This window comes from Capsicum annuum, chromosome 11 (assembly GCF_002878395.1).
Source record: "Capsicum annuum cultivar UCD-10X-F1 chromosome 11, UCD10Xv1.1, whole genome shotgun sequence".
Lineage (NCBI taxonomy): Eukaryota > Viridiplantae > Streptophyta > Magnoliopsida > Solanales > Solanaceae > Capsicum > Capsicum annuum.
In genome coordinates, this window is record NC_061121.1 from 185,013,980 (window position 1) to 185,036,728 (window position 22,749).

The window sequence follows — 22,749 nt, forward strand, 5'->3', positions numbered from 1 at the left end:
CTTATATCTAGGCTAAAATAAAATATAATTAAAATAATAATAAAATTAAAAATTATTTTTAAAAACCCAAATTAAGAATTTTTTTTCTTTTGAAAATTCTCTTATTATTTAAAAAGTTAATATACAGTATATTCTAAAATATAACTCTATTTTTTGAATCCTTTTCACAATTTTTCAAATAAAATCTACTAAAAATGTTAAAAAAAAAGGTAAAAATAGAAAATTAAGAAAAAAATAAATTTTTGATGTTAAAAATAGGTAAAAGTAAAAGAGGGGGTAAAAAATTACGTGTCTACATTTTGCCCCTCTTTGTTAGAGAACACGAAGTATTTTCATACAAAGAAGTAGACAACGAAATAAGTTTTGACCCTCCAATTATTTGAAATGGCAGAAGAAAGAAAAGAAAGATGTAATCGAGTCCTGGTTTTGGATTGCCTACATATCCTAGGTTACAAAGAAATCAGGTCACATGTAGTTCAATTAGGTAAAATCGTGAGACGGTAAGTTAGAGTTCGAGTGAGGTTCCGTCGAGTCTCCGAGTCGTGGCTTCTACTTTTACATCCAACTAAAAAATAAAAATTGAAAATAAAGATACAAGTGAAAGATCCTATCTATGCAGTTTTTTTGGAATCTTGACTTTAATCTTCATGACTTCCCAATTGGTAAGACAATCGTTATGTTGAGTTGAACTTAAAAAATGAGATGCTCCTCCATGTCGACTCTTAGTATTGGAGAAGAACTTGAAAATTAATTTATCCTTAAGACTAACTTCTAACTTGAATTTGAAAATCTTCCTATTTTTTAGGCGGGCTCCTGAACTTACAACTAATAATCTTCATCGTTTTCTTCAGGCTGGCTCCTGAACTTACAAAAATCTTTACCCTATTCTTTAGGAAGGCTCTTGAACTTGAAACTGATAATCTTCACCCTATTCTCCAGACGGGCTTCTGAATTTGCAATTTAAAATCCTCACTCTATTCTCCAGGCGGGCTTCTAAATTGTAATTTAAAATCTTTACCATATTCTCCAGGCGAGTTCCTGACTTGTAATTTCTTCATCCTATTCTTCAGGCGGGCTCCTGACTTGTACTTTCTTCACTCTATTCTTCACGCGGGCTCCTGAGCTTCAAAACTAAGAATAATTTCAATTCTCCAAATATGTACCTAAATTCAAAGTAAAAGTGAACTATAAAAGCAAAGTCCCATTATCTAGAGGGGTCCTGAACTGAAAATAAAATCTCATTATCCAGGAGGGGCCTGCGCTGAAAATAAAGTCCCATTATCTAGGAGGGTCCTGTGCTAAAAATAAAGTCCCATTATCCAGGAGGGTCCTGGGCTAAAAATAAAGTCCCAAAGTAAAGTGCCATTATTCAAGAAGGTCTTGATCAAAAAGTAAAATCCCATTATCCAGGAAGGTCTTAGGCATAAAGTAAAATCCCATTATCCAGGAGTGTCCTGAGCTTAAAATAAAATCCCATTATCCAGGAGGGTCCTAAGCAGAAAAGTAAAGTTTGATTATCTAGGAGGGTCTTGAGCTGAAAATAAAATCCCATTACTCAGGTGGGTCTTGAGCAGAAAGTAAAGTCCCATTATCCAGTAGGGTCCTTAGGTGAAAGTAAAGTCCCATTATCCAGGAGGTCCCTGAGCTAAAAAGTAAAATCCCATTATCCAGGAGGGTTCTGAGAAGAAAGTAAAATCCCATTATCCAGGAGGGTCCTGAGTAGAAAGTAAAAGCCCATTATATAGGATAGTCCTGAGCTGAAAGTAAAGTCCCATTGTCCAGAAGGGTCCTGAGCAGAAAAGTAAAATTCCATTATCCAGGAGGGTCCTGAGCATAATTTAAAATCCCATTATCCAGGATGTTCTGATTAGAAATTAAAATCTTATTATCCAAGAGGGTCCGAAAAAGAAGTAAAATCCCATTATCCAGTAGGGTCCTGAGCAGAAAGTAAACTCCCATTATCCGGGAGGGTTCTGAGCATAAAATAAAATTCCATTATCTAGGAGGGTCCTCATCTGAAGAGTAAAATCCCATACAAAACGAAAGAAATTTTTACTCTAGTTTGTTCTAGAAATATTTTGCGAATGTCACCAAATCATAACTTTTTGAAAAGTACAACAAAGAAGGCGAATAAAGTCCTTGATAAAGAAATGCGTTTCTTAAGAGTAAAATTGATGACCAAAATTAGGAAGTACGTCTCCTAGGAGTTAAATGAAATGACTCAACTAGAAAGTGTATCTTCTAGGAGTGAAGGTTCAAGTCAGGAAGTGCATCACCTAACAAACGAAGGTTAAATTACCCAAACAAGGAAGTGCGTCTCCTAGTGGTTAAATGGAAAGACTCGACTAGAAAGTGCCTCTTCTATGAGTAAAGTTTAAGTTAGGAAGTGCGTCACCTAAAAAATAAAAACTGAAAGACCTAGACAAAGAAGTACGTCTCCTAGGGGTTAAATGGCAGGACTCGACTAGAAAGTGCATCATCTAGAAGTTAAAGTCTAAGTTAGAAAGTGTGTCACCTAACAAATGAAAACGGAAAGACCCAGACAAGGAAGTGCGTCCTCTAGGGGTTAAATAGAATGACTCGACTAGAAAGTGTGTCTTCTAGGATTGAAGATTCAAGTTAGGAAATGTTTCATCTAACCAATGAAAAATGGAATACCCAGACAAGGAAGTGCGTCTCCTAGGGGTAAAATAGAAGAACTCAACTAGAAATTGAATCTTCTAGGAGTATAGGTTCAAGTTAGGAAGTGCATCACCTAACAAATGAAAACAAAAAAATCCAAATAAAGAAATATGTCTCCTAGTGGGCAAATGGAAGAACTTGACTAGAAAGTGAATTTTCTAGGAGTGAAGGTTCAAGTTAGAAAGTGTGTCACCTAACACATAAAACTTAAATTACCTAGACAAGGAAGTGTGTATCCTAGGAGTTAAATGAAATGATTCAACTAGAAAATACGACTACTAAGAGTGAATGTTCAAGTTAGGAAGTGTGTCGCCTAACACATGAAAACTCATATACCCAGACAAGGAAGTGAGTCTCCTAGGTATTAAATGAAATGACTCAACTAGAAAGTGCATCTTCTAGGAGTGATGGTTCAATTTAGAAAGTATGTCACTTAATGACTAAGACCTGAAATACCAGACACGAAAGTGTGTTTCCTAGGGGTCAAATAGAAGGACTAGACTAGGAAGTGCATCTTCTAGGAATTGAAGGTTATAGTTAGGAAGTGTGTCACCTAACAAATGAAAATTGAAATACCCAAACAAGGAATTGTGTCTCCTGGGTGTATAAGATGATGAATTTTTATCATGATTGTGATTATCAAACCTACTTAATAATACCACATCTTCCATTTACATAAGTGAGAAATCGAAACTTTTAATATTTAGGATTTGAAGTCTTTGATTTGAAGGTAACATGTGTTCCTATTTCATACAAAGAAATTTATGAGTTGAAAAAAATGGTGGTTGGTTTGTGGCCTTAGGTTTTGGAGGCAGTCACTCTTGCACTTGTCATATTAACTTGCTTCAAACTATTGACCTATCATTGACTTGCTTCACCATTGATCCAAACTCAAACTATTAAGAGTGACTCTAAAGTAAAATTAGTATCTCTGTTCCACTATATCTCCATACTAAACTTTTTAATATCACAAGTTCATAACCTGTCAGCTGATGAAATTTTTTTGCATTCTTTTCTTTACTTTGGATCATGTGGTCTTTATGTATGGGCCTTTTGCCTTACTTTGTCCAATTGAAGAAGTTAGTAGCAAGTTTTGAAATCCTTTCTCACTTGTCTTGACATGAATTTGACACAAAAAAATGAGAAAAATAATGATAATAATTTTTTATTTGAAAACAAAGACATAAAAACAAAAATAAAAATATAGAAAGAAAAAAAGTTAATAGACCCATTTTTCAAAAAATAATGAGAAGAAAAACTTATATGGGTGTGGAAGCTGACTCTAGTGATTATGCCATCCATTTGGAATAAGCAAACTGATTTTCCATATCCTAATCATTTGTCGACTTTGCCAACTTATTGAAGTTGAAGACAAGATACTCTTAAACTTGTTGCCCCTAGATTACAACTATCTTCGTCTAGTGGCGCCCCAATGGGTTTTTGCCAGCGAGCCTCTCTCATTTTGATTTTCTCTCAACTCACTATTGTCTTATGGTGCCCATGAGGATTTTCACCAATAAGACTCTCTCATTTTTATTTTTTTTCAAAACTCACCATTGCCTTATGGTGCCCAGGAGAGTTTTCACCAATAAGAATCTCTCATTTTTATTTTTATTTTCACATTTATTTTCTACTAATGAAGGAAAGTGGTTCCAAAATATGAAACATCATATACCCATAACATGCTTAGCCTTGAAATTTTCAAAGATTGATCTGAAGGTCTTTCTTTAGTTGTAACTTGGTTTTTGGATAGGGTTAGAAAGAAAGGATGACATAAGGCTCAAAATATACATTACATAGGGTGAGATTTACAACTTTTTGAATTGACTTATTAAGAAAATAACTTTTGCCTCAGTTTTGTTTCTTAATGGGTAACTTAACTTTTACTTGGTTGGACCGAACCCCAGAATAAGGCTGCCTATGTATCTTGTCATAGCAAGACTTAGGTCAAACGTAGTTCAGATAAGTCAGTTTTTTGTTTGATTTTTTTTTTCTCTTTTTTGTACTTTTCTCTTTTTGAGATTTTTTCTGACTCTATTTCTCTTTCTTGACACTTTTCTTTTCCTTTCTTTTTCCTTTGACCTTTTTAAACTCTATCTTGATTTCAAAAGAGGGGCATGAAAGAAAATAAAACTAAAGCTCAAAATGGATAACAAAGGATGACATAAAATTTGGATAACAAATTGGGGGAAGACATTAATCATCTCTATCTCTTTCATTGATGTAGATTCCTATGAAATGAACTGATTTTACATTTTTTTGTTGTCGGACTCTATGCCCTCTTTGTGGGCCATCTCATATTTTCTTTTGGGCCTCTATTGTATGAATAAGATGCCAGCTTAACCACAAACCAACCACCTTAATACTATTTTGACTTTAGAAATAAGGAATGTGTCAGGGTTTCACACTTTCAAAAAAATTTCTTTTCAAATATCAGTAAACCCGATAAGGGTTGCTTACGTATCTTATCAAAATAAGAATCAGACGTGCGTAGTTCATGAAGACCATAAAAATTATTTTTTTATTTTCAAAAAAATTTAATTTTTAAAGAAACGATTATAAAAGTAGAGAAAAAGATACTCTCTTCTGTTTTACTGCGCTGCCTAAAGCTGTTCAACAATCAAATGCCCCTTTCAAATGAATGTCAAAGAGCACACAGGATGCACATGTTTGTCATATAAAGAACGATACCTGTCCTAGATAGATTCGGCTCCTGTACCGAGCCTCACTAAGTAAAAAATGCATGTGAGGCAGACAAAGAGGAACCTAATAGGGATAACCACTTCTGAGCTTCAGTTCTACTAAGTTCAAATTGATAGAGATAGGTGTCTAAACTGACAGTAAAATGAGCAAAAAACTCGAGTCCGGCAGAGAAAGCTTATAGGTAGTAGTGCTTTCCAGCATCACTGTTAGTTTTTCCCATCCTAAATCATGTGTGACTATAGAATCCTTCCTAGGAGTGTTGCTGCATCTCTGGTATCTCAAGGCTAGGAGTATATACCACATCTCTAAATATAAAGTAACTCAGAAGACTCAGATCGGTGTGCGAGAGAAGACAATCTATTGGAATTCAAATAATATCGGAGTAGTAAACAGGTAGGCAAATAACATAATTAGGCTAACAAATACAATGTCCAAAATTAAGTAAAGCCAAACAAGTCAATATAAAAGCTCAAATTCTGGTTATCCATAGCAGAGTCGCTAGAGATGTCACACCCTTTTTTCATCGAGGAGTCAAAGGATTTTTTCAATTAAAGTGACGGTTTTGAATAAGGATTATTTAATTTATAGAGTCGCCACTTGAAATTGAGTTATGGTGTTCCAAGTCACCTTATTGAATCCTTACACAAAAGGAAATGACTCTTTCATTAGTCGTCTACTAAACAGGAGATCAGGTAAGGAATTTTGTTGATTGAGGGAAAGGTGTGAGGCACCCCTCAAGTGCCGTGGTTCTAACACGGTCGCTGTAATGACTTATGTTTGGCTTAAATTAATCTTTAAGATTAAAATATTTTTCATCCTAGAAGTTACTTATATCCTGCTTTCTATTTATTTTAAATTTATTTTAAGTTGTCTTATTTGATAATGTGTGACATATTGACAGTAATATTTCCTAATCTTACCACGATTACTACTTAACATAATGATATTTTTGGCTAAAAATAACCAAATTCAGTCTTGTTCAGTAAATGCCTAAATTTGAAATTTAATAAATCGAGGCCTAACACGTTGTTCTATATTGATTAATATCAAAATAATTAATAAGTTACAAATATGAAATTAAACCAAGGGCAGATGAACGTCAAATTTTTCATTAAATAATTATCTAATACTCAATACATCGGATACTTACAGTTTTACAAATTAATATTCGATAACAAATTATCATGCACTATAAATTATTTTAATCTTCTAATATCAAAACAAATGAACAAACGAAAATTCATACGTTAATCCAAGAATGAGAGACATGAGTATATAATTATTCCCCCTAAAAAATAAGGAGTAAACTCATTAAAATAAGTATTTTAATCAACTCGAGGCAAACAAAAATGTACCTAACATTTTTTAGTAATCAAGATTAAAATTATTTTTTCACTAACTAATTACTTTGTGTTTGAAAACTTAGATCTTCTGATCTCCATGAACACCAAATTATTAATAGGTGATTAAGATATTCTTAGACTCAATGTTTAAGTTTATTTCAACACTAACAAAGTTAACCAATTTCAATGACTTACTCTTTAAATTACTTAAACTAAACATAAGAACTTAACAAATATATTTCATTTCTGGAGTAAGCTTTCAACTGAGAGAACAAAACAAAACTACTAAACATTAACATCATGGGCATATAAATGTTTTGTACGTGAAAATAATCACATATTACACCATTTTTTCTAAATCTCATGAAATCAAAATCTGAACGTATTTCATTTAATAACAAGGAAGAGTGATAACCAAATTAGACATATACGAAATCTGAACAACTTTATAATATTCACATTAGATCTTATACAATTCTGACACTAAACCATAGAAAGAAGATTAAGCGTTACCATTGGTGAAGATTAATTCACAATGAGAAAAAGGCTACAATCTATTGATTTTCTAAGTTAACAAATAGGTAACTTTCAAGAGCCACAAACTTGAAACCATGCACAAAACCTCACATTTTTTCCCTCGTTTGACTGTATTCTTTTTTCTTGTTTTCTTCTTGCTTTTTCTTCATTGTGTTATGTGTGTGTATATCTAGGGTGGAGTGTCCAGATATCCCTGAGGGAATAGGAGTAGTGTCTCTTTCTTCCTAGGTGAGTGCATGTATTTGAGTTATATATGGGAGTTGGGGGATAATGGAAGATGTGGGAGAAAAATGGGGGTTGTGGAGAGAGGTTAAGGGAGATGTGGGGAGTTGGGTAGTTTAGGATAAGACTTTATTTTAAAAAATTATTATTCTATATTTTTTGAAAGATAAAGAAAATGTACATAATACATACATACATTCATACAGATATATTAACTAATTAATTTTTGTATATTAAGAAAATATAAGAAAATTTTATATCTAGGCTAAAATAAAATATAATTAAAATAATAATAAAATTACTAAATTATTTATAAAAATCTAAATTAATAAAAATATATTGTTTTAAAAATTCTCTTATTGTTTAAAAAATAAAAATAAAATATATTCTAAAATATAACTCTATTTTTTGAATCCTTTTTCACAATTTTTCAAATAAAATCTACTAAAAATGAAAATAATAGTTAAAAATAGAAGTTCAAGAAAAAATAAATTTGATGTTAAAAATAGGTAAAAGTAAAAGGAGGGGGTGGGTCAAAAATTATGTGTCGACACTTTTTCAAAAGCTCTTTTTCTTTTTTTTTTCTTTTTGAAAAGATCATCGAACCCCTAAAGGGCGCCTATGTATCTCACCCCGAGAGAGGAGAATCGGGTATGCGCAGTTTGTGAAGTTTCGGCAAAAAATGGCCAATCAAACTCTCTTTCTTGTTTCCTTTTTTTCTCTTGAAATTTTAGAGGAAAAGAAGATAACAAACTTTCAAAAGTAGATGAAAATCTTTATTCATTTTTCAGCTTTAACCCCGATGCAAAATGAAACCTATGAGTACTAAAGAAAAATCTTTTAGTATTTTCATACGAAAAAACGCTTGAAACAACCAATTTAAAATGAAGAGTAAAAATATATTTTCTTTTATCTCTTTTTTTTTCAAAGATATTGATAAAAATCTTTTTAGTTTTTTGATTCTGAATTTAGACAAAAATGAAATCTAAAATTATCAAAGAAGATTATTTTTTTTGTATTTTTCATATGAAGCAATACGTGAAACAAATAATGAAGAGTAAGAACATTTTTTATTTTATTATTTTTTTTCAAAAGATATTGACAATTTTTTTTTTTTGATTTTGAAGTTCATACAAAAATAAAATCGAAAACTAAAGGAAAATATCTTTGTATTTTTCTTTTTAAAGACGTTGATGAAACATCTATCTAAATGAAGCATGAGAAAATCTTTTTTGATTTTTTATATAAGATCACCGAACCCAAAAAGGGTTGCCTACGTATCTCACTCTCGAGAAAGGAGAATCAGGTGTGCATAGTTCATCCAGATTGGATAATTAAATATTAACTAACAGATTGGACTTCGACTTGAGACATGACAAAAACAAATAATGGAACACGCAGAACAAATTTTTCTTGAGTTTTCTATTTGAAACTTCATATAAAATAAAATCAAAACTACGTAAGAAAAATCTTTTTGTATTTTTCATACAAATTGTTCAAAAATAAAGTACCAACATAAAAATATTTTTGATATTTTTTGACGTAGAAAATATGAAGACACTGAAAGAAATTTTTTTTTGGTATTTTGATTATACAAAATGTACAAAACTATAAAAAAAATCTATTTTTGAATTTTCCTCTATATAAATGCATAAACATCCTACCAAATAAAAATAATTTTGAAATTTTCAAGTTATGAATGCATGCTAAAGGAAACAAAGGGAAACTCTTTTTGACTCTTTTTCAAGAGAATCATGTAAACGGTAAATTTTATGTTTTATTGAATTTTTTGATTGTGAAGATAAAAGCGATGGAGAACTCCTACGTACTAAGAAACTCTTTCTCTTTTTATTTACTTTGAATTTTCAACACCTTTTTTTTCTTAATTACCCCTGCTTGAACATACATTTTCCAACAACTTTAGCACATGCCTCCCTAAATCAATCCATCAAATGACTTTTTTACCCCAATAGTGAAACAAGTAGCACATAGGAATACTTAGGGATAAGTCTCCTACAAAGGAAAAAATGGGTCCCTCTAGGTCTTAAGATGATGGAACTAAGAATGACCTAAAGGCTGACTTAGGCTGGGATTCAACTAAAAAGGTTATTCAGGGGAGGGTATGGTCGATGGTGGTTGCAATTGCTTTCCACCCACTCAAAACTAGCCAATGGATCCCCTCCTAAAATAAAGATGACTCGACGAAGGTTCGTGTACACAACATGTACTATGAGACTTGTTCCATAAGAAATAATTTAGAGTAATGCATATGATGACAAATATAATTCGAAAATACATAAAGAAAAACTGTAAACAAATAGTATGTAGACATTCAATAATGATAAAATGATAACACAAACAAGGCGTCTATACACCTACAATGTCAAACTAAGCTGATACAACTCAACAAATTAAAACTTAGATTTTATAAATCCCAGTGGATTCACCAAAGCTGTCACACTTTTTTTAACTAAAAAATTATAAATTTTATATTTTGAAAGAATTTTAATTATTAAAGTGACTAAATGAAAAATGCATTTCAGCAAAATATTTTATTATTAAACTCAGAGTCACCATTTGACATAAATATTGTATGCCAAGTCACCTTTGGATTTTATTTTTCAAAAATAGTTTTGACTCTTAATACTAATCTTTAAATAGAGACTCCGATTAAGGAATTCTATTGACTGAGGAAAAGGTGTTAGGCACCCCTCTATCCCGTGATTCAAACACTACCACTTTTTTAATTGTATTGGCTAATTTAATGCTATGAAGTGAATAAACCAACAAAAAAATATATAAAACAAACAAATAAATAAACAAAACAATAATCCAAAATCAAATAATGTCCATTCCAATTACACAATCCAAAAAATAGAAAAATATGAAATGGAAACCTATTCTATCCTAAACTAACCCTAAACTATGCTTCACCCGATATTCCGGGTCTTATCCATGAATGCTGCCAAGATACAGAATTTCACAAGATATTTTCTGAAAAATGAATATATAAGACCTCGAGGTATCCCCCAGAAAAAATGAATACATTTGAATTACGTGAGATAAAATAGAAAAACCATTCACACGAACAATCCAACATTCAATAAATATGGAATGCTAATGTAACGACCTAAAAAAAATCAAGAGTCATGATGGTACTTATCACGACAAGTCTTGACAAGTAGACCTATCACTCAAACTGATATAGAATGAGAAATCAACACCAAAAACCAAGGAAAGACACGTAGAACTTAGTCAAACCACACATATAGAGTAGAAATAAAAATACATAGTCAAGATACCATACAATACCCCAAAACCTGGTGTCACAGTATAAGAACTAACTAATACAACTCAAAGTCAAAATATAGGATATACAAAAAGGAGCAACACTATCTCTGAATAAAAAATACATAGTCTAAATGAGAAAAGGTAATAGCCAACTACGGATGCATAGATCAACTACTATGTAATATCCCTTTAAATTTTGATCATTTTATTTTTGACCTTTCCGTATGCGTAGTGACAATTAGTGGCTTGAATTATGTTTAGAAATATTAAGAGGGTGTTTTGGGACCCCGAGGCAGTAAGGGTCTTCGATATTACCATATCACGGAGGTTACCCTCCATGATTTTTGTGTGACACATAGGATAACGTCCACAATAACGATATACCACACCAGTGTGTAGATTTTGACTAGTTTTTTTCACTTAGGGTGAGGGGCTATTGGTTTTTTCATCCCTTGTACGACCTTTAAACATAAAATAAGCCTCTTTTCTTTAGTTTACAACTATCAAAATTATACATTCTCTCTTAAAACTCAAAACCCACGAACATTTGAGGGTTTTGCAGTGCATCCATCATTCGGGCTCTAACTTCAAATTGACTTTAATTTCCTGTATGTTTCAGGCATGTTTCTCTTTTTTTAAACTTAAATTTTATATTATGGCATAAATTGAATGGATTTTCATGTGATTTAAATTATGGGTTTGAAATTAGATTGAGCGGTTTTGGTTGTTACTAATTGAATTACTTGTCCCATGCTTTGAATTGATTATTCATGCTTTAAATTGATGCTTCGGGACTGAATTGGTACATTATTTAAATGGTTGAAATGGGGGACATAGGTTTTCCTAAATTTGGATGAGTTTTGGCTTGGAATTTCATGAACCTCAACCCACTTTGTGAATTTGACTTTAATTATGGAAAATTACATGGTTTAACTTGCTTTAGAACTCAATGAATTACATTAATAGATAAGTGGATATAAAAATAGAATTGGATTGCCTTGGTAGACATGGTTTGGATTTTAATGGAATTTGGGAGTCAATATGGTTATGTGTATTGGTTTGGCATATTTAATTTAACTTGAAATCATATTGGTATAATGATACCAAGTGTTAAATTCCTTAATAAATGACTCATGGATTAATGTTTGGAATTATGTATAAAGTAATTATAATTTGGGGTTAAAGAGGTTGTGTAGCTCACTATGAAGGTCTAAGTCCCGGAGGGGGCGAACACTGGAAATCACGTTTCTAGTATTAGGGGTCTATATGATTGTGTGAATTACCCACACTTGATATTTATATTTGGGATGACTATCGTATATGATGGCTTTAGTTTTCCCTTGAATTTTCCTCAGTTCATACTACTAACACCCACTGGGTCCTTTTCAGTAAGGGGAGTTGAACCCATATAGCCCATGGATCCCTTTAGGAAGGATCGAACTACATAGTCCAGGTTAATAATCTTAAAACTCCCATGTTCATGACCCTTTACCCTATCCCAACATCCTATATATGTATATATGAATATGTACACATGGTTTTGGCTTATTTTGGATATGGCATTATATTATTACTTTTCTTGAGTTACATGCCTATGCTTCTCCCACAGACATCTTAGGATGCTATATTATTTCATGACATAGGACACTATATCTTAGCATGTCGGTCACGTTGCTATGAAGTAGTGAGCCTCCATCCTTTGAAAGGCCTTATCATTTCATTATCCTTTCATTTTTGACATAGTACTTTTGGATTCTTTTTGGTTATAGTCGGGGCCATGTCCTGAATTAGTGTTATTTTGGTTTAGAGGCTTTCGTGGATATATGTAGATTGATTACTGTTGTTGACTCCTAGACTTCTTTGAGTTATTTAATTCATTTTTTATTACTATTTAATTGGATTTCGCATTGTTATTATTGTTATCATTGTCCACTTAAAGTTAGGCTAAAGTGGCGGTCTCCGATCCATGATGGACTAAAGATACCCATCCACCAGTCCATGATGGGCTGAAGATACCCATCACAATTAGGCTTGAGTTTTTATCATGATAAGGTTGGTATCAAATCATGATTTAGGGTCGTTAGGTGTCCATAAATCCGTGTTGAGTAGAGTTCTTTTTATTAGTGTGTAGTGCACCACACTTGTAAGGAGGAGGCTACAAGGCATTTAGGAATGTTTCCCTTTCTGTGCTTTATTTTGGGCTATTGAGTCTAGTGTTATGAAACTTCTCAAACTTCTCACCTCCTCGCTTTTCAGATCATGCCTCCCCAAAGATCTAACGTTCATAGAAACTTTACTGGGAAATCTATTCTATGTAAGGAAAATGTGGAGTGGAATCGCTCTATGTATAGAGTATAGACCCAGTTTAAGGTCCCCACTTCTAATTATACCACTCCACGTGGAGTTTCATCTATCCCTACTAGTCCTCCTTAAGCTTCTCAAGGTGGTGATGCTTATGATCATCCGCCTTAGGGGGACATCTTTAATGCAAAGTCTCATTGGTCTATTTATTTTCTTATTCAGTTGGTGACATCTCAGTATCACTAGTGAAATCATGTTGGCTCAAGTGCTCCTTTGTCTGAGGTCACTTGGGTTAGCCAGTTCATGAAGTTGAATCCCCCAAACTCTACAGGCTCTACTGTGAGGAGGATCTTCAAGGGTTTATGGATGAGGTAGAGAAGATTTTTAGAGTGATGCATGCTATTGATTATATAAGTGTATAATTTGTTGCATATCAGTTGAAAGATATAACTTATCAGTGGTGTGAGGAGTGGGAGCAGTTGAGGGGTAATAATGTGGAGCCTGCATTATGGGATGAGTTTTTGAGTACCTTTCTCAATCATTTATTTCCATAGGAGTTGAGAGAAGCTAAGGATAAGGAGTTTGTCAATCTCAAGTAGGGTGAGATGAGTGTGAAAGAGTATGCCTTAAAATTCTAGCAGCTGTCTTATTATGCTCTTGAGTTGGTGTCTAGCCAGAGATCTAAAATAAGGAAGTTTGCTTCTAGGTTATCCTATGACTTGGTATTGAGTGTAAGGATGCAATGTTAAATAATGATATGTATATCTTCAGAATTGTGGTTTATATGCAGTAAGGTGAAGGTTGAAAAAAAGAAACATGCGAAGATTGGAGAGTGGTATAATAAGGAGTTTAGGTATTCAAAGCAGGGTGGTGGTCAGCAAAATGGTGGGAAAGATGGTTGACAGTGGACTAAGAAGAAGAACTGGGGAAATTCTTATTCGTCTGCGAGTGGTCCTTATCCTAAACCTTCGAGCGAGCAATGGTCTTAATGCATAGGGTGCCCAATCTCAAACCATTAGAGCTTAGTCAGCCCCACCTTATCCTCTTTATGATTTTCGTGGGTAGCTTTATCATGGTTATTGTGGAGAATGCAGACATTGATATTATAATTATGGTCAGTTGGGTCACTTGTAGTGATATTATCCTTCAGCCAAGGTTTTCATTGGGGCTAATAATGTTCTGGTCGCGACATCTTCAACTCCTGCACCGAAGGGTACAACTTTAGGTATTAACACTAGCCAACATCATCTCTATGCACTTGTTACTCATTAAGAATCTAAGGTATCCCTATATGTTGTTTTTGGTATGTTATAGCTCTTATCCCATGATGTTTATTATTTGCTTGATCCAGGTTCTACCATTTCGTATGTGACCTTATATATGACTGTACATTTTAGTTTTGGTCCTGAAAGTATTTTTAGCCCTTTTTTGTGTTTACCCTAGTGGGTGATTCTAAAGTTTCTAGAAAAATCAATAGGGGTTGTGCGGTTTCTATTTTTCATTAGGAGACATTGGTGGATTTAATAGAGTTGGATATGGTAGATTTTGATGTTATGTTGGGGATGAATTAGCTTTATTTGTGCTATACTTCTTTGGATTGTAGGACCCGAAAGGTCAGTTTTCATTTTCCTAATGAGCTGGTGGTAGAATGTGAGGGGGTTCCTTAGTGCCAAAGAGGAGATTTATCTGTTATCTTAGAGATCAAAAGTTAATTTTAAAAGGGTGTCTATATTATTTAGTTCGAATTAAGGATTCTGACTCTAGAAGTCCTTCGTTACAATCTTTTTCTATGGTAAATGAATTTCCTAAACTATTTATCGATGATATTCCTGGAATTCCTCCTGAGAGGGAAATAGATTTTGGGATTGATCTTCTACCAAATACTCATCCGATTTCTATTCCTCCCTATAGAATTGTTTTGGCTGAATTAAGAAGATAAATAAACAATTGAAAGATCTTTTTGCCAAGGGGTTCATTCATCTTAGTGTTTCTTAGTAGGTTGCTCCTGTGCTTTTCGTGCAAAAGAAGGATGAGTCTCTTCGAATGAGTATAGATTATTGGCATTTGAATATGGTGATAGTAACGATTAAGTATCCTTTTCCTAGGAATGATGATTTTTTCAATTAGCTTAAGAGTGCTAGATGTTTCTCTAAGATTGATCTTCATTAAGGCTATTATCAGTTGAAAATTAGGGAGGTCGATATTCTCAATACTGCTTTTTGAACTCTGTACGATCACTATGAGTTTTTGGTTATGTCATTTAGGTTGACTAATGCTCTGACTGCGTTCATAGATCTTATAAATTGGGTGTTTTGGCAGTTTCTAGATTTGTTTATGATAGTCTTTATTATTGACATCTTAGTGTACTCTAAGAGTGAGGAGGATCTTGATAATCACCTCTGAAGTATATTACAGACTCTTAAGGACGACAGGTTGTGTGCCAAATTTTCTAAGTGTGAGTTTTGGATAAATGTTGTGACTTCTCAGGGGGATGTCGTTTCTAGTGAGGAGATCAAGGTGGATCCACAAAAAGTTGAAGCAGTTTAGAAATGGCCTAGACCCACAGCTCCAACCGACATTAGGAGCTTCTTGGTCTTGGTGAGGTATTATAGGAGGCTTTTGGATAGTTTCTCTTCTATTGATGCCCCGTTGACAAGGTTGATTCAGAAGAAGGTTAAGTTTTTATAGTCTGATGCTTGTGAGGGTAGTTTTGAGAAACTGTAGGATAAATTGACTTCTGCTCTAATTTTGATCTTGCCCGAGGGTATTGATGGTTTTGTAATGTGTCCTGTGTGGAACTGGGTTATGTTTTGATTCAATATAATAAGGTTGTAGCCTATGTTTCTAGGTAGCTTAAGGTTCATGAAAGAAATTATCCGACTCACAACTTAGAGTTGGCAGTCATGGTTTTTGCTTTGAAGATTTGGCATCATTAGTTTTATGGAGTAAATGTGGATATCTTTTCAAATCATAAGAGCTTGAAATATGTGTTTACTCAGAAGGAATTAAATCTTAGGCAGAGGCTGTAGCTTGAGTTTCTTAGGATTACGATATAAGCTTGCACTACCGTCCAGGTAAAACTAATATTATTGCTGATGCTCTTAGTAGGTAATATATGGGAAGCTTATCTCACGTTGATGAAGAAAAAAAAGAATTGGTGAAGGACATTCATAGATTGGATAACTTGGGATTTCGTCTCTTAGACTCTGAGGATGAGGGATTCATTATTTTAGAAGTGGTTAAATTATATCTTGGTGCAGAGGTGATTCATACCTATACAAATTAAGAATAATGTGTGTCAGCAAAAGTTTATGGCTTTTGAGATTGGGGGAGATGGTATTTTAAGGTGCCAAGGTAGGTTGTCTATTCTTGATATTGATGGTTTATGGGAAAGGATCTTGAATGAGGCTTATGAGTCCAGATATACAGTTCATCCAGGTTTGATGAATATATATCATGATTTAAAGGAAATATATTGGTGGAATAATATGAAGCGAGGTGTAGCAAATTTTGTGGCTAAGTGTATGGTTTGTTAGAAAGTTAAGGTTGAGTATTTGAGGCCTGGTGGCATATCTCAAGAGATAGAGTTGCCCATGTAGAAGTGGGATATGATCAATATAGATTTCATTATGGGTTTTCCGCGGTCTCAATACCAGTATGATTCAATTTGGGTCATTGTGTATAGGATAACTAAGTTTGCTCACTTCTTAACTAGGATGACTAATTACTCTTGAGAGGACTATGCCAAGTTGTTTATTCAAGATATTTTCAAGTTGTATGGTGCACTAGTGTCCATTATTTTAGACCAAGGTACATAGTTTTCTTCTCACTTGTGGCATTCGTTTCAGAATGGTTTGGGTACCCAGGTGAACCTTAGAGCCGATTTCCACCCCTAGATGAATGGGCAAGAGGATCATAGTATTTAGACTTTGGAGGATATGCTAAGGGCTTGTGTGATTGATTTTAAGGGTAGTTAGGTTAATCACTTGCCTATTATTGAGTTTGCCTACAACAATAAATATAATTCTAGCATTAGATGGATTTTTTTGAGGTTTTTTATGGTAGGAGGTGTAAGTCACCTATTGGATGGTTTGAGGTTGGCGAGACTGGGTTGTTGGTCTTGACTTGGTTCACCAAGCCGTGGTAAAGGTAAAAGTCATTAGAGAAAGACTTAAGAGTACCCAAAGTCACCAAAAGTTTTATGCGGATGTGAGGCAAAAAGAGTTGGGGTTTGAAGTGAATGATTGGGTGTTCTTGAAGGTGTCTCCTTTGAAAGGATTCATGAGGTTTGGGAAGAAGAGGAAGCTCAGTCCCTGTTACATCCTATCAAATTTTGAGGAGAATTAGGAATGTGGCATATGAGTTAGATTTTCCTACAAGTTTATCTTTTATTTATCCTATGTTTTATGTATCCATGCTGAAAAAAGTATGTGGGTGATCCTTCCTTGATAGTGCCGATTAAGGATGTTGGTGTTATGGATTCCTTGTCTTATGAGGAAGTCCCAGTTGAAATATTGGATAAGCGAGTTCGTAGGTTGAGAATAAAGGATGAGGCTTTGATAAAGGTACTTTGGAGAAATCAAAAGGCAGAATAGGCTCAATGGGAAGCTAAGGATGATATGAAGGCCAATTACCCATTATTGTACCTTGAGTTGGATGAAAGTGCGTAAGGTATGAGTTTTGTTTTCCTCTTGTTACTCTTTGACTTTAGCATTTGGTTCTGGTGTTTTCTTGCTATTCTCGTACTAAAAGTGTGCTAACTCATTAATCGAAGATGAATGATCCTAAGGGGAGGATAATGTAACATCGCTTAAAATTTCAATCATTTTATTTTTGACCTTACCGCGTGCATAATGTAAATTTTTGGCTTGAATTATGTTTAGGAATGTGAAAATAGTGTTTTGCAAAAGTTTTGGATTTTTTGGAAGAGTTTTGGGTCATTTTGGGACCCTGAGTCAGTAAGAGTCTGAGATATAGCCGTGTCACCAAGGTTACCCTCTACGATATCGGAGTGGCACAGAGGATAACCTTTGCGATAACAGCGTGCCACGCCAGTGTGTAAATTTCATCTTGTTTTATTGTTTTCACTTGGGGTGAGGGGGTTTTGGTCTTTGTACCCTTTGTACAACCTTTAAACATAAAATAATCCTCTTTTCTTACGTTTTCAAATATGAAAATCATCCATTTTCTCCTAAAACTCAAAACCCTAGAACATTTAAGGGTTTCACAGTGCATTCATCATACGGGCTCCAAACTTAAAATTGACTTCAATTTATTGTGTGTCTTAGGTATGTTTCTCTTCCCTAAACTTAAATTTTACATTGTGGCATAAATTGAATGGATTTTCATGTGATTTAAATTGCGGATTTGAAATTGGGTTGATCGGTTTTCATTGTTATTGATTGAATTACTTGTCCCATACTTTGAATTGATTATTCAAGCTTTAAATTGATACTTTACGACTGAATTGGTACATCATTTAAATGGTTGGAATGGAGGACATGGGTTTCCCCATATTTTGATGAATTTTGGCTTGGAATTGCATGAACCTCAACCCACTTTGTGAATTTGACTTTAATTATGGAAAATTGCATGGTGTAACTTGATCTTGAATTCAACTCATTACATTAAAGAATAAATGGATTTGATTATGTGTATTGGTTTGGAACGTTTAATTTAACTATCAAGCATATTGGTATGACGATACCAAGTGGTAAATGCCTTAATAAATGACTCCTGGGTTAATAGTTGGAATTGTGTGTAAAGTGATTTTAATTTGGGCTTAAGAGGGTCATGTAGCACCGTGAAGGTGTAAATCCGAGAGGGGAGGGGACGAACACTGGAAGCCACGTTTGTTGGTGTTAGGGTCTATTTGATCATGTGTTGACATACACTTGATATTTATATTTGGGATGACTATTGCCATGGTGGCTTTAGTTTTCCCTCGAATTTTCCTTAGTTCCTGCGGCTAACATGCACTGAGGCCCTTTAAGCAGGGTAGCTGAGCCCATATAGCCCATGGGTACCTTTTGGACGAATCGAGCTACACAGTCCAGGCTAATAATCTTAAACCTCTCATGTTCATGACCCTTTACCCTATCCCAACATCCTATATATGTATTTATGAATATGTACATGTGGTTTGACTGATTTTGGACATGGAATTATATTGTCTCTTTCCCTGAGTTACATACTAGTGCTTATTCAACTGAATGTCCTAGGACTGTACATTATTTCATGATGTATGATCCAAAAACTATTTTATTGCTCCTGTGCAACATTAGATGAATTAGCACGTCTGTCGTGTTGTATTGAAGTGGTGAGCCTCCACCTTCGGAAGTCCTTATCATTTAATTATCCTTTCATTTTTGACTCAGTACTTTTGGATTCCTTTTGGCCATAGTTTGGGGCATGTCTCGACTTAGATGTTATTTTGGTTTAGAGGTTTCCGTGGATAGATGAGGGTTGGTTAATGTTGTTGACTCTTAGTCTTCTTTGAGTTATTTTATTCATCTTCTTATTACTCTTTAATTGGCATCCACATTATTATTATTATTATTATTATTATTATTATTATTATTATTATTATTATGCTCTTGAGGTTAGGATAAGGGGGTGGTCTCCGGTCCATGGTGGGCTTGAGATACCCGTCATGGACTAGCCCGAGTTAGGGTCGTGACATGCTACCTAGAATGGGCTCCAAGCATTGCCTGAATCAACTGCCATGACACAAACATATCTATACCAAAAGAGCGTAGTAGGGGTGAGTACGATCCACTTATACTCAGTCGGTATCATAGGCTGACTGAGCAAAGTAGTAAATAAAGCAGAAAAATGCATACTATGGGCACGTCACTTGCAATAAAAAAATGTCCCAAACGGTAGCCCACACCGTCTCCACTAATAGTTCTACAATATTAACATATGCTACACAAAAATACGACAAGGAATCTCAAGTATAAGGATATCACACATATAGGCAATAAGTAAGTAATACACATAGACAAATCTCATATCAACAAAGATAATTCAGTCCAAAAAGAGCACAAGGTATGTAAAATGCGATAATGATGATGATGATGCACGAGGTTGTCGCATAACCTCCATATACACCTATCGATATGTGCTTCCAAGGTAGGACCCATGGGAGGTTCTTCAACCCATATAAAATCCATATCCAATACCATATTCATATCTCATCTCTAGCATATCCATCGGTAGAGGATTTTAAAGATGTCACATTTTCTGTTAGAAAAAGCTAGTGTTTCCAGTATTTCCACGGCGGTACAAATGTTTAAAGAATGCATATGATATGAGCATATATTCTCACAACCAACCAAAATGAGAATTTCCACATCTAACCAATATATACCCCAACAAAGTGAGCCAAAAATCTACTCAATAATCCAACCATCAATGAAATCCAACATAATTCGTATGTCAATAGAGTAAAATACACCAAAATATACCATTGGTACCACATTTGGATTTTTCAATAAACAAGATACAATTTAACATACCCAAGACCAACAATATCTTATAGGACCTCACATGGTCATACATAGCAAATAATGTCTAAAAACCACCAATTAACAACAATATAGGCCCGCATACGGACATGATATAACAATATTGCCCTTTTTCATGATTGGTTCTCATAACCTTGATATGATTTGTTCCAATATTAACTACTAATCCCAGTCTAAAGAAGTTTAAGTGATAACCTACCTTGAATGTAAAAAATAGGATCAAACAGCCTTCTACATGTAGCTTTTCCATCATGAATGGACTCGGAATCAACTAAAACTTACAAATGTAGTATCTATGCATAAAGAGAATACCAACAATACTCATATCACCTACTTTTTAGTCGGGATCAAAACAGATGACCTAAATGGGTTTTTGAAAAAGAAGGGTATAATTGGAATTTTAGTTCAAAAATATATTTTTCATGATTAAAGGAACTCATAGAAGAAAACAAAAGTGAAAATGGGTTGAAATTGGGGCTTAAATCTAAAAATTACTATTTTTAGGCCTTACGGCCAAAATTCCAAAAATTCACCTTTAGATCTAAGTTTTAATGAAGTTTAAATGATAAGAATCAAAGAACAGTAATTGAAAAAGGGATTTGACCTTACACAAGCTCAAAAATGGAAGAAATGACTCAAAAGCTCGAAACCCCAAGCTCCAAGGCTCAACAATGGTGAAAAATTACGAAAATGGGGTATTTAAATGACCTAGGCATCGGTTAAGCGATCACCGGGTCGCTTAAGAGACCAGGTGTCGCTTATGAGATACTTCACCTGTCAACGAGTAACACGTAAGCGGCCATATTGCCTCTTAAATGATGGTCGCGTATGCGACAGAAAAGTTGCGTAAGCGAAATCTCGCTGCTCGGGTGGGTTGCTTAAGTAACCAACATGTCGCTTAAGCAGTTGAAATAGCTGAGTAGTGCACCAAATAGAGACAAGTCTCTACAGACACCTCAGGATTTATCTGAAATCCTGAGAACGCAAATGATCTATGCTATAATATCAAATTTGATGCTCTAGACTCAATGGCGATATTAGATTTTTGAAAATACATTATTTTCACAAAGTCGACCGTCGAAAATTAATTTCACAACTTTCCAAACCAAGGGTCAAAATGAGGTATAAAAGCTATAAAACCACGCCAAGAATGTTATTAACCTAAAGTCGACGTTCTGGATTTGATGATGTAGTCTATTTTGCCATTTGATGCACAAATTGATAAATATTGATCGAAGTCAACTGTAAGGCTTTTCAAGCCACCAAAAACCCTAATGTCACATAATTTACACCGAAATACATTGGGAATCATGTCAATCATTCTCACACTCCAGAAATACCTTAAAGCAGCCACGAGGAGGGTAAAACAGACAAAATTAAATATTTCATATAAATCACCAAGAAAATCAAGTCGTTACATCATCCACCACTAAAAATTAAATATTTCACATAAATCACTAAGAAAATCAAGTCGTTACATCATCCACCACTAAAAATTTAGTTCATCCTCAAACTAAAGGCAAGAGAAATATCTGAGACAACAAAACTGGGGATAACTACTATGCAGATCCGACACGACCACCCAAGTAGCCTTATCTATAGGTTGATCACTATACTGGACCTTAACTATTGAAATATCTCTAGAATGCAACCGTTTAACATCCCTAGCTAAAATAGAGACGGGCTCCTCAACAAAATATAACCTCTTATCTAACTAAACTGAATCCCAATGAATGACATGAGACTTATCCGAAATGTAATGCCAAAGAATGAAAACATGAAAAAGTAGATGAACAACTGATAAATTTATGGGTAAAGCCAACTTATAAGCCACATCGCTAATAGTCCAAAGAATCTCAAATGGCCCAATATACCTGGGGATAAGCTTGCCCCTCATCCCAAACCACATCACGCCCTTCATGTATAACACATCAAGGAAAAGTCGATCACTAATACTAAATCTCAAGGCATTACACTTTTGCCTACTTCCAGCCTCTTAAAGTCTATCCTGAATGATCCGTACTCTATCCAATGACTCATGAATCAAATTGATACCTCAAGGTCTAATCTCAAAAACCTCAAACCAACCAATTGGAGACCAATAATGCCTATCATACAATGCCCTAAATAGATCCATCTCA